Raw genomic sequence first — 19,765 nt, forward strand, 5'->3', positions numbered from 1 at the left:
AACAGAAGGTCGTGTTTCCTATCTCAGGTCTCTTAAGTATAAAGCTAGAACTTTTTTTTACAGCACTTAATTGCACCAACATAATTCTTGCAGAAGACCATCAGAGAAGACAGTCCTTGCAGGCAGAAATTTCCTGTTTGGTTTAGATTTGAGGTGGGTACATCTTCAGGCATGTCTGCCCCCCACCCCAAAAAAAAAAAAAATACTGAGAAATATCTATGCTTCTGCATCTTAAGGAGGAAAAAAAACCTTCCAAAGCCATTGCTGCACTTCTCCCTAAGAAGAAAAGGGATTCCTGGCCCTTGCCACTACCAGTGGAAAAGGTTTCAAACAGGGCTGCCACAGATTGATCATTTCTGGTCTGTTCTAGCACTTTAAATTGCCTTATTCTCATTTGAGATCTGTAAGAAATGCCCTGTGCTGGGCCACTGCAGGGCTGAGGACTACAGCCTTTGTTTCTTTTGGACAAGGTTCTTAAAAGATAATGCAGGCATCAAACCCACATGTTTCAGTCTTCCCTTCAACTGGAAGAGAAGCAGCACTGATACCTCATAAAGGTTATTGTTTCTATATATTCTACATAGCCGTTGTGTTAATATTAACAATCTCTACTTTGAGTGTCACTGTTGCTAGTAATTATTTTTGCATTTTACCTGGAGAAATTGGTGAAGTCGGTAAGGGTTTCAGACCTGGGCCGCCTCTGAAACAAATCTGCTTACTCAGCATGATGATAGTTGGATTCTGGAGCCAGAATCTTCACTTGTATTGAGTTTCCAGGTATGGGACAAGAGGTTTCACCTATAGATGTACTTATAATTTTCCTCGCTTTTATTTGTTGGTGTTTCTTTTCAAGTATCTTGCAACAGTGCCATGCCAGTCTGCTAGCAGAGCTGCTGCCTGGGCAGTGTATGGAGGTGCCGAGGGGAGTGCTGGATGTTGCAGCGTGACTGCATTGTGTTGTGTGGAAGCACACGGTACTGGTCAGTGCTGGTGAAGCAGGGGTTAATACCTCTTGGCTCATTAGCTGGGAAATGCCTCTTTGGGACGGTTACAACCAGGATGTGGGCAGTCAAGCCTAGCAATGAAGCTTGGACTGAACTTGTGGTGAAAGCGGGTATCATCTGCCACGGCTGAGACTGGCATGGAGCCATGAAGCAGAGAGCTGCGGAGGTGCCCATCTACAGCGAAGGGAAGGGTGGTGTCAGCATGGCAAGTGGCAGTTTGTTGGTCAGGCAGGCCATGGAACAGGGCTGGGTGGAAGGGTGGGTGAGGCTCAGGTGTGTAGAGGGGGGGTGTCAGGGCTGGAGCTGCAAGAGACGGGGCTGCGAACCAAGGCAGGGAACAGGGTGGTTGCACGTTCTCAAGGTGTGTCTGTGCAGACAAACTGAGAATGAGCCTTAGTTGTGGGGTAGGTCAGCTTCCGATATGCATCACAATGGCTTGTAGCCTGGCCTGAGGAATGCCATGCTCCCAGTGGGCAATGGCTCATCACATTGACTTCAGGAGATCAAAACACAAGTGAGTAATTGAGCTAAACAGCAGGTGGGGACTGTCTCCTACCTGTGCAGACAATAGACCCGCAGAAGGCTGTGGTACGTCATCGTGAAGAGTTTGGGTGAGAACTTCTCATTTTTCTGCCCCTATGTAAAGCTAAAGCATCTCTCCTTCACCCTTGGACCATTATGCACTAGGCACCTAGCCGAGTGAAACTTTGCTTTTCTCCAGGGTCGGTGTTGTAGAGAAGAACTGTATCTGCTCTAGTGCACAAAATTGCTCTGACAGTTTATCACTGCTTGTTTACCAGCTGACTGTTCTCACTCTCTTTAGGGGCGAGATAATAAGCACGGTGAAGCAATTACCAAGCTTCATTGATGCACTAACCCTTATAACCTCTTTGCTGTTAACTCCAAAAACCAGTTGCATTCACTGTTAATTGAGGTTTGGATTCCAGAGATTATGAAGAATGATGATTCTTCAGTCATAGCAGGAACCATTATATGCACTGACTCGTGGACAGTTATTTTTGACAGACCTACTTGTATCACCTTGGCGCGAGTAAGAGGTGATCGCTAAATCTCTTCTCTTACCAAGATTTCACTCATGGAAGTGTAGGACTGAAAGAAACTAGACAGATCACAGAATGCAGTCTTCTCTTAACTGCAGAAAACAAAGCAATAGACATTAAATTCAGGCTTGGAGAATTCCTGCTTCATCTGGCTTCACTTATCATGGGCCACAGGGCATTGCCTGTAGTGCTTTGGAAACTTTAGGTTTTTAGTGAAAGATCAAATGCTACAGGAATAATTGGACTGCAAGCAGATCATGGGAGAGATTAATAAGAGTACCAGCAATGTCCTACATGCTTTCAAAGGTAAAGACTGAGCTCAAAATACAAATTTTCCACTGTGTTTGCAGTTGTGTGGTTTGATGGTCAATATTAACTCTCCATTCCTTGGGTTTATGTAAGGTAGAGCAGAATATCAACCTTTTTGCAATTAGCTCAAGGGACAGGTGATACAAAGTTTTTGTTAGAGTAAATAAAAAGATTAGTGTGCTTATTTAAAAAAAAAACAAGTTCCCCTTCTTTTATTCTGTTGCACTTGCCAGCTGTAGAGAAACTGCAAACACAGATGGCATAGGTAAATGTTCTTGCACGGAGAGCAGAAGTGGTTAGCTCCTGCACCCAGAGAGGTCCGAGGTAGCAGTGTATCCAAAGCGCTGTGCTTCCAAAGCCTGCTTGCAACTCTGCTGCTGCTAAAAGTACTCTGGGACCTGGGCATCCGTGGCCCTGGCTGAGAGCTTCTGAGCCCCAAATGCCACCGGATCTGCGGGCAGGGTGTGAGGCAGATGGCAGCTGGGATTTATTCGAACACTCCAGTACAGCAGGTTTCCTCCAGCATGGCAGGAGGCTGAGCTCCAACTGTACTCTGAAAGTGGTGCTGCACAGGTATGTTAAAATATCATTCATTTTACTTAAAAAAGAAAAAACAAACTTTAACAAAACACCCCCCCAAAAAAAAACACCAACACCCCAACCCCCCAAGAAAAAACAAACCCCAACCCCTAAAACCAAAAAATCCTGGGGGGTTGGTTTGTTTGTTGTGAAAAGGATTCCCAACAACACATCTCCAAACAGTAGAAAAGACCTATCGCTGATCGACAAGTAGAGTCCTTAATACATGTAATCATCATCAAGCTATCAACCAGCATCTTTTTACTAAAGATGCGTTTTCCTAAAAAGCCCTGTCAAGTTTAGCGTCCTCACAAGAGCTTTGGAACACCAATGCTTAGCTTGCATTCCTCTGACATTTCTGCAACCCAAAAATAGCTGTTCCTACCCTGCTGAACTTTCTACATACATAAATATATTTGATGCCAGCTACGATTGAAGAAAATAGAGTATATTTAAAGCTATTAGCATCACGGATAGTTCCTGCCCTCCCCGGTCCCCTTGGGATTGTTTGCCCTTTTTAAAAGGAGTAGGTTTGGGTAAAGTATGTGTCTCTGGCCCATTCTGAAGGGGCCTCCCACAGGTGCTGTTTAATATATCCTCTGTTAATTCAAGTAGGAGAGGTCAGTGTATTTTATCTGTTCATCTAGGTGGAGCTGTCAATGTGGATTTGGAGCTGGATTTGAAGACATCAAGATGCAAATTTAAAAGGGGGGAAGGGAAGCATGCCCACAGGTGAGTCTGAATACAACCACACTTAACCAAGCTCGTTTATTCCTTTGAAAAAATAAAATTTGGTTGTGCATTATTTATAATAGGCTTCAGATAATGCTTTTGGTTTTGTTTAGGTTTTATTTGTGGAGTGTCAACGTTTAATCTGCATATTCCCCCTAAAATCACAAAAACCTGAAGTTCTCCGCAAAAATCATACAACACAGATGTGGGTTTGAGAAAGCAATTCAATTCTTCCAAATTCTCACTTTCTTTAGGGGGTAATGCAATATGGACATTGCATTTGCATCCCTTTTAAACCCTTACTGTGGTCAGCTGTTTGCAGAGTGTGTGTGTCTAGGTGTATATATGCATGCATGCATATTTATCGTTGAATGCATAAGAAACCAACCTTTGTTTCAAAATGGCATGGTTTGCATTCATACTCAAATACTTCATTTTGTCAGGCTCCCCTGCCCCAAACACATGTTGGAAGGCATCTCAAGTTGGCAAGATAATCAGCTCTGACCACTTTATTTCCATTCCTGATTGCTTACTTTTTCCCATGAGAAAATCCTTTTGAATGACATATTTAACTTGTGTAAGGGAATGGAAGCTCCGTTCCTGCAAAATGTGAAGGTTCCCTGGCTTGCTATTCTGGTTTCATGTTCACCACAACCTATTATAGATGCTTGCATGGATTTTTTTGTTCTTTTTCCTGGCAGGTTTCCACTAAAAAAAAAAAAAAAATGGAGGCGTCACTTTTGGTACATCCTTTGGATTAAAAGTCTCCTGGCATCAGTGAAATAAAGCAAGATGGTACGTAGTGTCCCAGCCCTGGATGAAGTTGTGATTCTTGGCTGAGTTTTCTTTCTCCTTTCTCCATCTTTAGTGACTGGGAAGTTACCTAGTGTCAGGGATCTTAAAGGAAGCTTTTTCTAAATGTCTGGCCTCAGTGCTTCCCTGCTGCACTTCATATCCCTCTCTGTCATACAGATGGTGCATCCCTTAGTGTATTTGAGTACTCAGTCACCTTTTCTGCAAGTTGAAAATCTTTCCTAGACCTACAGTGGCTCTTGGTGCGGTTGCTCACATATTCTCTCAGGGTGTAGTGCAGTCGGGTGGGAAGCAGGTGGTGGGATGGCACTGGGACTCCGCTCACCTTAGTGTGTAGTGAGGTTAGGGGAAGGAAAGGGAGAAGAACAACGATCATAATTCATTAGAATGGGAAATAGTTTGATATAAGGCCCAGGGGATAATGTGTTTCTGCTGGATAAGGGCATGTTCTGTCGAGAACACAGGACCCTCGCCATTGCTGGCTGGTTTCCATGTTTTACCCCGGTGTGCCTGGCAGGTTCCGAAAGAGATGAGCACATGGTCGTAAATGCAGCCCCATCCTGGAAACACCAACCCCCAGTGCCTGGTGGGCTGCACCTGGCTACGTCGCAGGTGTACGTGCTTGTGAGGGAGTCTGTGATGCTGGGGTGAGCTGGGGTTTCCACCAGCCATCCCAGTGGCATCTGCGGGGGTAACTGTGCACGGAGACAAGGAACTGGTCCTGCAGCCTTCCCCTGTGCTGTGGAGCCGAGTGACAGCTCCAACATGTGCAGATCTGTGCAGCCTTGTAAAAGAAGCCTCTGCATGCTGGATGGCAACGGGTGGCATCCCCAGAGGTATCCAGTGGAACTGGAAACCGGCCTGGTGGGTGCTAATGGCCAGTTGCAGTGTGTAGTCTGCTTTAGCTTTTGCTGTGACTGGGAGGTGCTCTCTGCGGAAGGCTGTCTTCTGGCCTTCTCTGGAGAATGACGTTGCTTATCTAGGTTTTGCAGCTTCAGTAAATCTTTCCCTGTCTTTCCCAAGTGATCTCTTAGGTGCACTGTGCTGGGACGTGGGGTTTTCCAGTGCGATACGCTTTCCTACATGTTGATTGTACCTGTGCTGTCACAGAAGCTTTTGATTAATGTTATCACCTGGCTTTACTGTAGACGCGTGCCAAATAGCTACCTCTTGAGGATGATATATACTGAGAAAGAAAGATGCAAAATCAGTTTGGGATGTAAGATGTCCCAGGCTTACTGGGTTAGAGTGAATGTATTTATGTGTAATCCCATTGGTGTCAGGGGTTCTGCTTCTCTGCTTTGAATCTCCACACCATATTGAAATTAAAAAATCTTGGCAATCAGCAGCACCAAGAAATAAATAACGGACTGAGATTCTCTCTTCAGAGCTGTCCCAAGTGAAGTTTTGTGCATGATTATTTTTGTTTCGGTTGGATCTGTGACTGGAACCAGTGCTTTAGGGAGCCTTCCTTCAACTGCATGGGACAAGCCAGGCAGAAACACAAGGGTGAGAATAAATGCATGAAGATTTCACACAGATCAGCTTCTTGGGGGGAAAAAAAAAAAAGCTGTGCACACTGTCAGTCTCTGAAAAGGAATAACTACTTTAGGCAATATCTTGCAAGCTGCTTTTCTGCTTTAAGATACCCTCACAAATTCTGCAACAGGGACTAAACAAGTGGGAAAGCAATCATCTAGATCTCTGGGAGCTGCTCTCAAGGCAGGCCTAAGTGACATTGCAGAAATGACGCTTCGTTCGACAAAGCAGTTCTTTCAGGGAGTCTTTCCTGGAGTCAGGGGGGCAGGATTTATCTGCAGTAACCTATGGTTGCTGAATTGACATGTGAATAGTTGCAATAACTGAGAAGTTATCTGTGGACACGTGGGTGCGTAATGACTGGGCAGCGCACCCTGAGCAAGGGTGCTGGGGTACTGGTGTTCCTGGGGTGTGCAGTACTGGAGAGGGGCATGGCTTCCTGGAAGTGGTTTGCCTTCTCACATGCCTTCCTTTTGGCCAGAAGTTCGGTGTTTTTAACATCATTCTTTTAACATCCTTTTGATGGATCGGAAGACGTGGAAGAAAGCAGTCTGTGCATGTTACAAAAAAATAAATGGGCTTCCACTACATTTTGGAAGAGCCCTAGGGAAATCCCTCCTCTGGGCACCAGGATGCATGGCTCAGCCCCGGGTACCATCCTGCTTGGCACTGCTGCCCAGCAGTGCTGTGCTGCCTGTGTGTGCTGGAGGTGGCACCAGCGGGGGGTGGAGGGATAAGAGTCTCCAGTCTCTCTTGGTTTTTATCTTGGTGGTAACAAGCTCGTGAAAATGTTGTTGAGTGGGCAGGAGACCCCTTCTGAATTAGAGCCAGGAGTCACGTAAAATACTCCAGCGGCTGCCCCGCAAAGGGCTTGCAGCACCGCGGGCATGTTAATTCTGCACCTGGCAGCCGTTGGGCTTCTTGCGGCCCCCAAGGGGCACGGGCAACCGTCCTCTCTTGCTCGGAGAGGGGCAGGGTGAAACACGAGCGGCAAAGTGCTCTGGTAATGACAGCCCGGCTCCTGCCAGCATTTCACAGTCAGAAAGCAGTGGCTTCTGGAGGGCTGCCAGGCGATTTTTGGGCACCGGCAGTGCATGGGGTGTGTGCAGTGAGCCGGCAGCATCCAGGAGCCCCCGGCGTGCCGGGGGGCACCCTGCGCCAGACCTGGGTCCGGGAGCCCCGTGGTGGTGCGGGGTGGACCTGGCACCCAGGGTTGGCTGGGTTGAATGCAGCATGGACATAACGTGAATCCTGCTGAAGGTGTCTGCTTGGTGCTTGGCTGTGCCGTGAGACTGGGTTGGTGCTACAGAGGACATTTTTGCCTTGTACTTGGCTTCCTGGGGTAGAAACACCTTTAGCTCCTCTTCCCGTGAGGTGTAGGCTGTAGTTGTCTCCCTTTCTGAAGCAAAGACTGGTGATAATGGTGTGTCACCGTCATGGGTTGTCAAGGCTGATCCACAGCTGCAGTGGATCCAGCATTTTGTTCCTTCAGGGAGGAGGGCAGAAGGCTTCTGTGCAAGATGTCCCATCTTCCTCATTTTGCTGCAGCCCAAGCAGCCTGCCCTGATAAATTTAGGGCGTAAAAGGATTTAAGGAGACTTGCAGGTATGGCAGCCCTAGGTCTGTGGGTAGCCGAGCAGCAGAGCTCATCCAGGTTAGGCATGGGGAGAACGTTTCTGAGTGGCAAAGGGGGAGAAGCTGGACTGGATTTTGCTATTGGAGATTTTTAAGGACAAGTTGGACAAACCTTGCCCAGAAATATCATAGTAACCAATCCTGCCTTAGAGCAGGGATGAAATTGGATGATTTATCACAGTCCTTTCCATCCCCTTGTTCTATTTTTTTGCGTTGCTGGTTTAATTTGTAAATTCTTTCTGGATGTGTAAGTGCAGCACTTACAGCAGTGATGTCCTTTCCCAAGGGTGCTGGCAGCACAGATGTGTTTTATGACGTCCCTCTTCCCTGCTTACGAAAACACGCTGGCCTGTGCTGATGCGTTCTTCCAACTGTAGAAGTGGTCTTTGGGCGATGTAAGAAAGAAGTATGCATAGGTAGGTATGGCCCAGCAGGCATGGCCTGGAATGGTGTTTAAAACAGTGTATCCTATGGGTTTAGCCACTTACAGTATAGATCTGGCATTTTAAGTCATTAAAAACAAATGCTAATTCCTGCCTATGCTGGAATAGATAACTTTGGATAGAAAACTCCGTACAAAGAATAGACAGGCTAGAAGTGATTTAGATTGTTATTGAACTCTTGCACCTTCTGGGCAAAACAAAATAAAACAAAAAATAACCCAACCTAGAGCATATGTCATCTGTGGACACAATGAAAAGCTGAATGAGCCTTGCTTATCCAGAGAGCGCAACAAACTGACATGGTTTCATTTCAGCTTTCATATATATTTGTCAAATCGCACAGCACAATATAGTACATTTTCACCCTCCCTTTCCACTGGAAATTGCTTCTAGACCGACTCATTCCTTATTTGTGTTCTTTTTGTGGTTCCTGACATGTTCCACAGTTCAGTAGCTCTTCATTTGAATACACACAGGCTGAATCACAGGCATTTTTAGCACAGGCATTTTTAGTTATCTTATTTGAACTGTTAAGGTTTTGTAAGCCCTAAGAAGCCATACATCCAGCATCTCCAAGAGTGAGCATCTCCAAGACCTGAAACTGAAGACTGATTTCACCTGAGTAAGGTGAGTAGGATTGGACTTGAGATCTCAGTGTGCTACAGATGCTCTTTGCCTTTCCCCTTTCTTCGAGATGTTTTTGTTGAACAATATCTCAGGGATTTGTGCTGTTTCTTCAGAGCTCTGGTTTTTTGTGAGCTGTTTAGCCTGATAAACTTCCCACGCAGGAGCATCCCTGGTTTTGTTACTGTGTTATTTATATTAAAAAATGGAGCACTGGAAACATAGCACTTTTGCTGTGAGACCTGTTCTAGCTGACGTCCACACTCCAAGAAGTCCTGATGTGTTGCGCTGCTGTGTACCTGCTCACTAGAGTGTCTGTGTGGATAAATAAGGACTGTGTCTGTAAGGGACTTCAATGAAAATAAACTGAACTCTGCCCATTTTCAACCATCTTAAAAAACTCATAAACTTCTCCCAGATAAAAGAATTCACCCTGAGCTCTCTAGCCTCCCTTAGGACTGTGCATGAACTTTAAGCTCCCATAAATACAACAAAGCGTAGGTTTCTAGGAAAGGGAATCATTAATTTGAGGGACTGATGTCCTTTGCTGCATCCCAGATGACAGATTCAGCTGAGGATTCTTCGCTTTTGCCTGGAGAGGTTTTGCGTTTGGCAATGCGGGGTCCTAAATCTGTGCTAGCTCTGCAGTTGTCAGCAAACAGTTCTCCTACCCCTATCCTTTTCCAGATGTTCAAGAGGTAAAGCTGCATTTTACTCTTATTGTCAGCTGTTTGACAGTGCTGCTGCTTTTTAAATAAATAAAAAAGTTAAGATCTTAAATCACTGGTAAAGTATAAATTCACTTTAAACCCACATTTGAATCGAGTCGCTCTTGCTCACCTGTCAGGGCTCTGTTGCCGTTACTGGAGCTCAGATCACCCTGGGCTGAATGTTTCAGGGAGCTTTGCTTCCCTTAGTGTATTTGGGGGTGTTGGTATTACTGGAAATGAAACTCTTCTGGCTGGGATCCTAGGAGAGATCTTCCTCTCCCATGTGCTGCTTGTTTGGGGTGTGTCTGCAAACACCCCGCTGGTTGTTTTACTGTTGAATTGCCTGCCCAGTGTATCAGTGGAAGTTTTGCCATTGTTTTCAATAGGAAGAGGATCAGACCTTTAACAGTTTGATTTTATGTGCTTTCCTTGTTTCAGAGCATTTCAATTCACTCACTGAATGAAAAATGTATAATAGAAGCGGGGAACAAGGCCACCCATACTAGGCAACCTGTGGCCTTTCAGGTTCTCCCAGATACACTTCTCTGCTCCTTGCAAATTCCGAAAGCACCCAACTCTTCTGGCAGCAGATGAGGGGTTTCTAATGATGAGCTGGGAGAGAAAGCAAAGCTTTGCACATCCACAAGCAGGCATTGCCAACACATTATGCTGCAGTATATTTTGCCCTCTTATCACGGGGGGAGGAAAAGTGCCAGCTAAAAACTGTGTTTAAGAAACAGTGTTTCTGCTTTTCTGCTGATGAGTTTAACTTTTAGTGGTACTCAAGGTACAGCTTAAATGATCCTTCTCTGAATCATCTTAATAAACTGGTTTCGCTTCCAGTGAGGAGGCTCTTTCTGAAAGCATCAGCTGCTTGGTGATGCCCTTCAGCATAGACATGCCTTCCAGAAAACTTCCCACCTAGCTGCAGCGTCTGGAGGAGGAATCTGGAGTTACCAGGGCCAAACCATCCTCAAGAGGTGCCTCTGTCTTTCCGGTTTGAAGAAAGCAAAGATAATCTCATACATGGAGTTGGCTGGAGGGAATCCAGGCTCCCACTTAAAAACTGAGCAAGGGAATACATTTCTCTTGAAAGCTATCTGCAAATATTTTTTTCCAAACTGTATTTCTGAAATAACTACCATATTCCCTTCTCATTTGGGTTTTGCATCACATAGACTTCTGGCAAAGTATTATCCATACACAGATCTTAGGACTTGACAAACTTTATTTATTCTTTCCTCTCATGTCACCAGGTGATATATCCGTGTTCAATCTTCAGGTTTTCTTTACAGCATGAGCTTGCTCCTTCTAATAAAAGAACAGTCCTGAAATGAATATGAATTTTATTTCAGAGTGTATTTTTATCTGGTCGGTGGGGGAGTGAAACAGAAGGAATATGACAAAGAAGGCAGTTCTTGTTTACGGTACTTTTTCTAGCAGACCAATTCACTAGAACACAGGTTAGATGAGAGAAATTTGCTTTCTTTTCTGTGCAGTTACAACTTGGGCAATGGCCTGAAAAAATATTCTCAACCAAAAAGAATGCTGTTAAATGGTTGTGGCAAGTCACTTAGTCATGAGCATCATTATCTGTATTGTGATAGTCTTTATTAATTTCCTTTCCTTGCCACCTGTCTGCTTCCCCTGTGCTAATCTGTCCTTGTGGCTTTACTTTGTCTTTGCTTGCCGGTGCTCGTGTGGTTGTTCCTTGCCTTTGCTGTCTCTCCATAACACCCATGAGCTACCGACGTGCCTGGTGATGGATAATCCCTGCTCAGCCTCCCACTGACTTCCACAAGACCTTGTTTTCCCCTGCTTTTCCGAAAGGCACAGATACTCCAGCCAGCGCTAAAGTGACAGAGGGTGAGTGCCACAGCGCTGGGCTCTGCTGCTCCCAGAGCGGGGCTGAGCATCTCGGGCAGGATGCGGCCAGTGCTGAGCTGGAGCTCGCTGTGCCTCTGGGCAGGTGCCGGGAGGAGATGCAACCTCCTGCAGCCCGTACCCATCGCTGCCTGTTTGTGAAACCCTAAAGCACTGAAGGTGGCTCTTTCCATGAGCGTGGTGGTGTGCAGGACAAAGGAGGGAAGGGGCAGGGTGGTTTAGCAATGGGATATTTAAACAAGCAGTGCTGTGTCAGCGTTTGAAACCTAGCGATTCTGCTGCAGTGATTATAAGATCAGCTTTTATCAAAAAGGGGCTGGAAACTGTTCTGAGAAGGATGTCCAAAATTAGGCCACGGATTTAGGATCTCCCAGAGCCAGGAACCAGCCACATGGTAGCTGGGTGGGTGTCGGGGCTGGTTTCCAAATGAAGAATATATTGGGGCAGCAGCTGGCTACCACTGTATTGCTGATGTGCCACCTGTAGTCAACCCTTCCTCAAACTGGGCTGCTGGAGAAGAGTAGTCAGAGTGCCAGGGAAGGTTTAATCATCTGTGACAAAAATGGCTTTGGGAAAAGTGAAAGAAATCAGAAGATGGGGATTTCATTTGCATTGCTCCCAGTTAGCAGTTTGGGGCAAAGAAGGTGAAGGTGGCAACTTTACATTCACCCTAGCGCAGCTCCATTAGTGTAGCATTATTTGTTTCCATTAACTTATTAGAACTGTATAGAAATAATGTCATGTCGTGTCATTATTTCCATGGAAAATTAATTAATATGTAGTGTAGGGGCCCTTTCTGAGAAAAGGCTTTTTTCATTGTCTGGGTGCCAGGTTGCAGAGTGATTACACCTGAAAATGTAGTGAGGAAACAACCAACACTAAACGTGGCGCTCTCAGCTCACCTGCAAATTAATTCTGTGCACACCTGTGTGCAGTGAGGGGCTGCCCAAAGCCTCCCACAGCTTAAGTATCGGGGAAGAAGAGATCTCCTCAGATGAGCAGGGAGGGAGTAAACAGCTTGGTGGAGTGTGAACTGGCTGCAAAGGTGCTTTGCTGCAGGTAGGTATATTCTAGAGCAAAACTTGGGTGGATAAGTGATTATATATCTGTATGCAATTGGGGGGTCTCACTTGGGGTCTGTGCCTTCATATGTCACAATGTGGGATTGATTTTCCAACTAACTGCATGAAGTATTATACTACCTGTTGCAGATAGGACTGTAACTCAGATATTCCGAAGGTGGAGACCCTTTTGAGGAGAGGTGGCCTTGGGAATGTTCAACCTTTTGTGAGTGATAACTCTCACTCTTTACTCGTGACTTCTTCATTCTTTGATCTGAATAAGCAGCTCAGACCTCATGCAAATGAACAGTGTGTATACTTAGAGTGCATTTCACGTATAGGAGCTCAAATCAACTGAAATGCTAAAAAGTTTGTTTAAATGCAGTATTTATTTTTTTTAAAAGCAATCTAGATATACATGGCTTCATGTTATGCGTTCTCATTTTTATCAGCTCCTGGTCTTTGTTACGTGTGTTTTGTACACCTCCATCCCTAAACTCATATATGCACAAAAAAACCCCAAACCAAACCACAATTCTCAGGTGACAGTCACACGTTTGACAGAAGAGGCAATTGCTTTTCAAGGCGGGTCTATCGAAAGCAACGTTGACTCTTCCTTCTACACAGACTTTTGTATTAGATGGTTAAATACCTTGAGAAGTAGCCCATGGTGTAGAGATAAATGTATTGGAAGGGTGGTGATACACATTTCATCCATCTGTTTTCTGGCTGTAGCTTCATGATTGGAACCAGGATTTCCCTATTCTCCTGAATTTCCTCTTTGTAGTGGCTAATGCAGAAAGGCAGCTATTCTCATTCGCTTTTTGTTTGTTCACAGTGTATCTCTTCATTTTTCTGTTAGTGAAAGTAGACGGGGTGGGATTTTACCTATAGACAGCCTATAGCTCACAGGACTGGCATAATCATTTAGAGGAGAGTAGTGGGGTGAAACAGCTGAGACTTTTGTTTAGGCAGGGATTCTGTTCCTAGCTCAGCCTAAAGTGACCCTGCGCAGCCTTTCTGAGCCTCCTGCATTTTAGCTTTGACGTAGGTGGATTGATACTCACTTTCCTCATAAAGCAGGAAGACGGAGCTGTGCTTAGTAATAAACTATCTGAAGTGTCAGTATCGTTAAGCATAATTGGGGGAAGAAGTAAAAGTAGGACTCCTGGGTCCTCTCCAAGCTTTTCCCTGGCTACCGAGGCACTCTAGCAATCCCAGCTGCTCTTCCAGTAAGTGCAAGATTTTGCTGATTTTTGTTCAGTTGTTTTTATAAATGATGGAGGAGGGACACTGGGTTCGAGCAACATGTGTAGGGTGGGTAGGTAAAGCACTTAGAAATGCTAAAAGAGCCTATGAAAAGTGAGATTCTTCTTTATTCAGCGAGCGGGTTTCACAGCAGCGCCTCGTCACCGCTCAAATCCTGCTGGAGGCTCTTCTTGACAAATTCTGAATTCTTGCTACAAATGCTAGGAATATAACAGGCTTTTTAAAGAACCATAGAATAATCTAGGTTGGGAAGGACCTTTAAGATTATCGAGTCCAACCAATAAGGTATGCTGTTAAAACAGTGTACTTTCTACTGCCCTTATTGCTAGAGGTGGATGCAATGTAAAGGGTTAAACGTTTCCTAAAGTATGCACACATTTTTGTGTGTTCTGTCTGAAAAAGAAAACAAAATTAAGCTGAGGCTGATTGATCAGGGTAAATATCAAAAGGTTAAGGTAGGATTTTTGATTTGCTAGCAATTTTGAAAAACTGAAATCCCCAACTCCATAATAATTTCTCTTTGGTCTCACAGATGGCATCTTGAGAATCTACCCTGGACGTGATGGGCACGTTCAGCATGAAAGACTTTACTGTTCCAGGTTTTTCTCAGTTTTGTTTCATCTAGAAATATTAATGGAGTTCAGATGTAATGTGGTAGAGTCCCATGTATAAACATTTTTCTGCTCTCTGCATTTATCCAAAGCTTTAGCGTTCCTCATAGCTTTAGCATGTAGAAGTAACTGTTTAAAAAAAAAAAAAAATTTAACTCCACTCAGATCAGCTCTTTTAATGTGCTTGCTTTGCACTTGATTGCGCTGTGTTTATGTCCAGATTTTCTCAGTTCCTTTCATGTGGCAGTTTTCCCTGGTTTGGATGGGTCGTTCGAACCAAAAAAGGTAACAAGAACATAGATTAAAGAGAGTTGAAGGTGCGTTATTTAAACCTCTTTAAATCTTACTCATTTGTGGTTGAAAAAGATTTCAGTGTAACAACTTTGATAGGATCTAGGGTAAACAGTCACTACAAAATGAGAAAAAAGTAACTTAATCAGAGTGGATTATTTATGTGTATTAATGCAACCAAGATGTATCCCTGTATCCTCAACATGCCACGTACAGGACAGCTCACTTGGGATTTTGTGTACTGCGTTTTGAGCAAGAGCTAGAGTTTTGGTTGCTTAAACCATCCTTTTCTCTGCCCTGGTCTCCCATCTTACCGTCACCCCAGCCCTGGGTCTTTGATATTTTGACACCTGCTGGGTCTCAGGTTGAACCCACTCAATTAATCCATATATTGTTGTTTATTTCAATAAAAATACCAGATTACTTACAGAGAAATTAAGCAATCTTTTCAGCCTCTGAGTGCAGCCTCATGGGACAGCCAAGGACAGCTGTAAAGTTCTTCTTTTTAAGAAGTTCTGGTTAATGTCAGCTGAGAAAGCTCTTGGTAAACAATTGAATAATTGATTGCTCAGCTTTCACATAGCTACTGCGTTTCTGGGCTCACATGACTCATTTGTGAACCATTCCTGTCGTCCTAATGCCATAACATTGGAGAAATGATGATTGTTTCTTGGAGGATTCTTCTGTGGACATAGTTGCCAAGACCAAAGCTGTAATGGTTTGTTATTATGACCTCTGTTATTCCATTAGGCTCAATAGCTTTAAAAAAAATGATGTGTGCATACTTTAGGAAAGTTTTTACCCTTTACATTGACCTGACATCATAGTTTATGCTACAAAATGTATTAATGACAAAATAGTGTTTTCATGTCAGGAGGACAAATTTTAACAACTATAATCTGCCCTTAGTCATCATAAATACAAATGTATTGGTAAAACAGACCTTGTTAATGCAGCCAAGACAAATGCTAGACCATATTTCAAATCAATTGAAGCACTAGTCTATACACTCCGCAATTTTTTGTGTCTCTTCAAATACATTATTGTCAAACCACTGTTAACATGCATTTTCCAATGGGTATTGTAGAACAGTAATGACCCATTAGATGCAAACAATCTCGGTCGTTTTTCTGGATTACTTGAAGATGTGTAAATGTCTTTGAGGATATGGAAGGGCATAGGGAGCATTCAATTAATACTGTTTCGATGGGGTTTTAATACTTGAAAAGTCAACAGTAAAAAAACTTGTGAGCGTGACAGTGCTTGCAAATTGCTTTGTACAGTAAACGGATTAATTTGCAATAAATTCTGCGCGTTATTGTTAACTGAAGTGCACCTTATTCGGTGCCCCCTGCTCACTGCAGTGATGATATAAAATAGGCTCGCTGTTTTCAATTGCTGGAGCACTTCAGAGCTGATACACTGTCCGCAAGCACTCCTTTCTGGTTCTGTTGCCATAAATTCATTAACTCTATGCAAAAGGCAGGTTTGCTTTCTTCCTTGGCTTACACCCTTTCTTGGGGACACAGGTCACTTGCGGGGCATGATGGGACCCTGGAAGAAGCTTTGAAGCAGGAGGGCTACCTGTTTTCTTCCAGCTCCTGTCCACGTTTCCAAGCTGGCACTTGAAGGGCTCTTGTCATGTGGATAGACCTGGTCTGAGAGGTCCTGGGGCAGTGTGTAAGAAACTTGTGGTCTCTGTTTTTCCAGTGCCTTTCTGGGGGGGTGGGGGGGGAACTGTCACCATACCTATCTCTGACGCCAGCGTGCTGCCAGTGCAATTGAATCTCCCCTCCTGGACACGTTGCTGCAAGGTGTTCATGCAGAGCAAGGAAAAGAATGAACTTCCAAAATGCCGTCACAGATTTGCAAGGAAGCAGAATGGAGGCAAATTTGGGTATCTGTGCATAGGGTTGGGGCAAAGGGAAGTTTCTGGACTCTGCTTGCAGATGTTGAGCTCGGGAGAAATGCACCGGAAGGTCTCATTCCTGTTAACTGAAGAAATATTTCTGTCACTTAAAATGACACTGCAGTAAGTCAAGTTTGAGAATACTTGTTAGGACAAGTATCCAGAATGTACACTGAGGAACAGGTATTGTACAAAGTGATGAGGAGTTCTTACTGCCAGAGAGCAAGAAGAAACTTTGCTCAGCATCTCTCTGCAAGGAGAAAATATCCAGTGTGTGTTGTTATCCCATGCAAATGGGTAAGAGCATATTTAGAAACTCATCTTTCTGGTTTTAGACCTAAATCCTTGCAGAAAACAGTATGTGTCTTAGGAATCCTGGATGCAAAATTATCAAGCTTCTGCTTGGTGCCATTTAACTGCTGAATTAATCAAGTACAATTGCTTCAGGCCCTGGAAGGAAGGATGTAATAAATCTTGGGAGTATTTGTTCTGGTTTATGGCTGGGAGAAGCTGCATAACATTAAATCAGATGTTATAAACATTTGCAATGGCACATTTTCCTTACTCGGGGCGTTGTGGCATGAGTCTTGAGAAAATAAAGAGGGTATGTCCTAAGGGCTGGATGCATTTCTTTTTTTTTTTTTTTTTTTTTTTATAATTGATGGCATTGCTTGGCGAGGGGTGGGCTTGGGCTGGGCTGCTCCAGCCGCGCTGTACGTCCCACGCCGCCGGGTAGAGGGCAGTGGGATACAGCGGACGGTGCGGGGAGCCCTGGGGCTGAGCCTGCTGTCCTGCCCGGGGGCTAGGCAGTACCCCCATCCCCCAAACCCTTCCACTTAACGAGAGAGACAGGGAGATTGACTCCTTGTCCCTGGCCTCTGATGTTCCTCTGAAACTGGACAAATTGCTGATGGTTCGTGGAGCTTCTTCAAGCTGGGAGCGGGAACTGCAGAGACGTGAAACAACCGACTGGAAAAATTGTTCTCCCTTAAATATGCATCTTCCCAAGTTTCAAATGGAGCTGCCTTCAGCTGCTTGCCTCGCTGCGGTGGGGGACAGCCTCAGAGCGCTGTGCTGAGCAGAATGTGTGCTGTTCTCATGCTCGGCACGTCCTGCCCTCGGGGACCGCGGTCACTGGAAGCAGAGTGAGCAGGCCAGTCTTTCCCCAGAAAAGACACGTGCCTGCCATTCCGGCAAAGGGAGCCTTGTCCACGCTGTGGGGGATAATGTCCAGAGATGACAGCCATGGGGGGGGGGGGGGTTTCTCCTAATTTACAAGTACCTGAACAGGCTGGTTGTACCGTGCTTGCTCGCTGCGTGCTTTGCTCTGAGCCCTTCAAGGCTGCTTAGGACCTTAGGAAAGTGTAAATGGCGTCAGCCTGGGTAAGGGGCCAAGGCCGGAGTCCTCTTGTTCCAGGGAGGAGAGGGTGAGCTCAGGTGTCTGGGTTGAGCCCTGGAGGACCAGCCCTCCTCTTTCTGCTCCAGCCAGGGATGGGTGAGCTGCTGCTTCTGCCCCTGTGCCCTGGCCACCCTGCGGGAGCCCCTTGCCGACCTGCTGGGTGAAGCAGGCGGACGGGCGGTGCTGTGCTGACCGCATTGCCCTGGCGCTCCGTGGCCCTGGACCTGGTGCCAGGAGCTGTTGGTGGTTGTATTCACGCGGAACTCTGAAGGCCTGGGCTGTTCCTCAGGGAATATCAGGCCCCTGTGGTACAGGGTCGTCTTGCTCAGAGGTTTGAGAGCCTCTGGATGCTGGGAGGATGCAGCTGCTGGAATGGCTGGAAGGGGTCACTTGTGCGATGGCTGCAGAACCTGCACTGCAGAATTTGAGCTTTTATTGTTCCGCTTGTTTGAAGGAAGGCAGAAGGTGAAAGGCAACCAGGTTTTTGTGGTGGGGCAGAGCACGGTGATCCCAGTATAAATCCGTGTGTCGTCCTAAGTCTTGAGTCTGTGGCCAGCCTGGAACAAGGAGCGAGCAGCCCTGTTTACCTCAGGGCTATTTAAAAAATGTCAGTGCTGTCTCTTGGCTTACTGCTGGGAGGAGTAGCTGTTACTTCAGCATTTTGGTATTTCACGGCCACATTGTTGGCCACAAGGTGGATGGTGGGCTGGGCAACCAGGGACACGTGTCTGCTGCCGAGGCTGAGCAGCTACTCATCAACTTGGACTGTGAAGGCCCAGCAGGGGACTGGTGGGATCACCTTGCTTGCACCCATATTGAGTCTGGTCCCAGTGCTCCTGCGTGTGATGGGCCATCTCACCCAGTTTCCATGGGCTCCCCAGACCTTCCCAATAGGAGCTGCATAGTCACTGGGCAGTGTATCAATGGAGAAAGCCACGCTTTCAAAATGCAGCTGAAAACATAATAAACAATGCGGGATGGAGCTGTGCCTGGGGAGGGGGCCAGGGGCTCTTCTGCTTCACACCTTGCAGTGGCTGCAACATAAAGCACATCCCCAGAGCTGCTCGGAGCAGGAGCCGCCTGCTGCAGCGACCCTGCAAACACCCTGGCCAGCCGACTGCGCCCAGCTGGTATTTGAAATCTCATTAGGAGAGTGCTCCCAGTCGAGGGGCTTTAACTCGTCAGAGTGATATTTGTGTTGTTCCTGCTGGGTTGGTGAGAGCGTGGTTCTCGAGCATCTGGACCTGGTTGGGCACCGGAGGGACCTTCCCCTCTTGGCAGCAACAGCCGGGTGGGAGCTGCGCTGCTGAAGTGCCTCAGGGTTTGCCTCAAAATCAAACAAACACGTTCCCAGCTCTGTGCCAGCAGTGCTGGGGATGCTGCCAGTGCTCGTGGGCGCAGCCTCGGCTGGTGCCTCCATCGCTCTGCTCCCGGTGCCTGCCCTCCTTGTGCCGGTGCACCTGGGCTGCCTGGACCATGCGTGAGCATCTCATGTGTGGTGCCTTAGTCCTGACAGCTCAACACCACACCGGTTTTGTTTGCAACAGCTGTAGAGAGCAGCAAGGCCACACCATGAAGTATAATCATTTTTTTATTAGTACAATTTCCTGGGGAGCACTTTTTTTTCTTTTTTTTTTTTCTCCCCCCTCTTTTTTTTCCTTCTGTAATGTTGCTTCAGGTTTTAAGAGGGGAAGGAAAATAATAAATAGTCTCGAGAAAAATAGATTGACGGGATCCTGTCGTATAACACTGGAACAAAGGGGCATTCAATGAAATTAGAAGGTGACAAATTCAAAACGGATCAGAGGAAGTATTTTTATCTGATGTGTCCAGGCTGAGGAGCTCGCCCTGCTGCAGGAGACAGCAACGGCCAGCAATGTGGAGGGTTTTGG

The sequence above is a fragment of the Falco cherrug genome, chromosome 13 (assembly GCF_023634085.1).
Source record: "Falco cherrug isolate bFalChe1 chromosome 13, bFalChe1.pri, whole genome shotgun sequence".
Lineage (NCBI taxonomy): Eukaryota > Metazoa > Chordata > Aves > Falconiformes > Falconidae > Falco > Falco cherrug.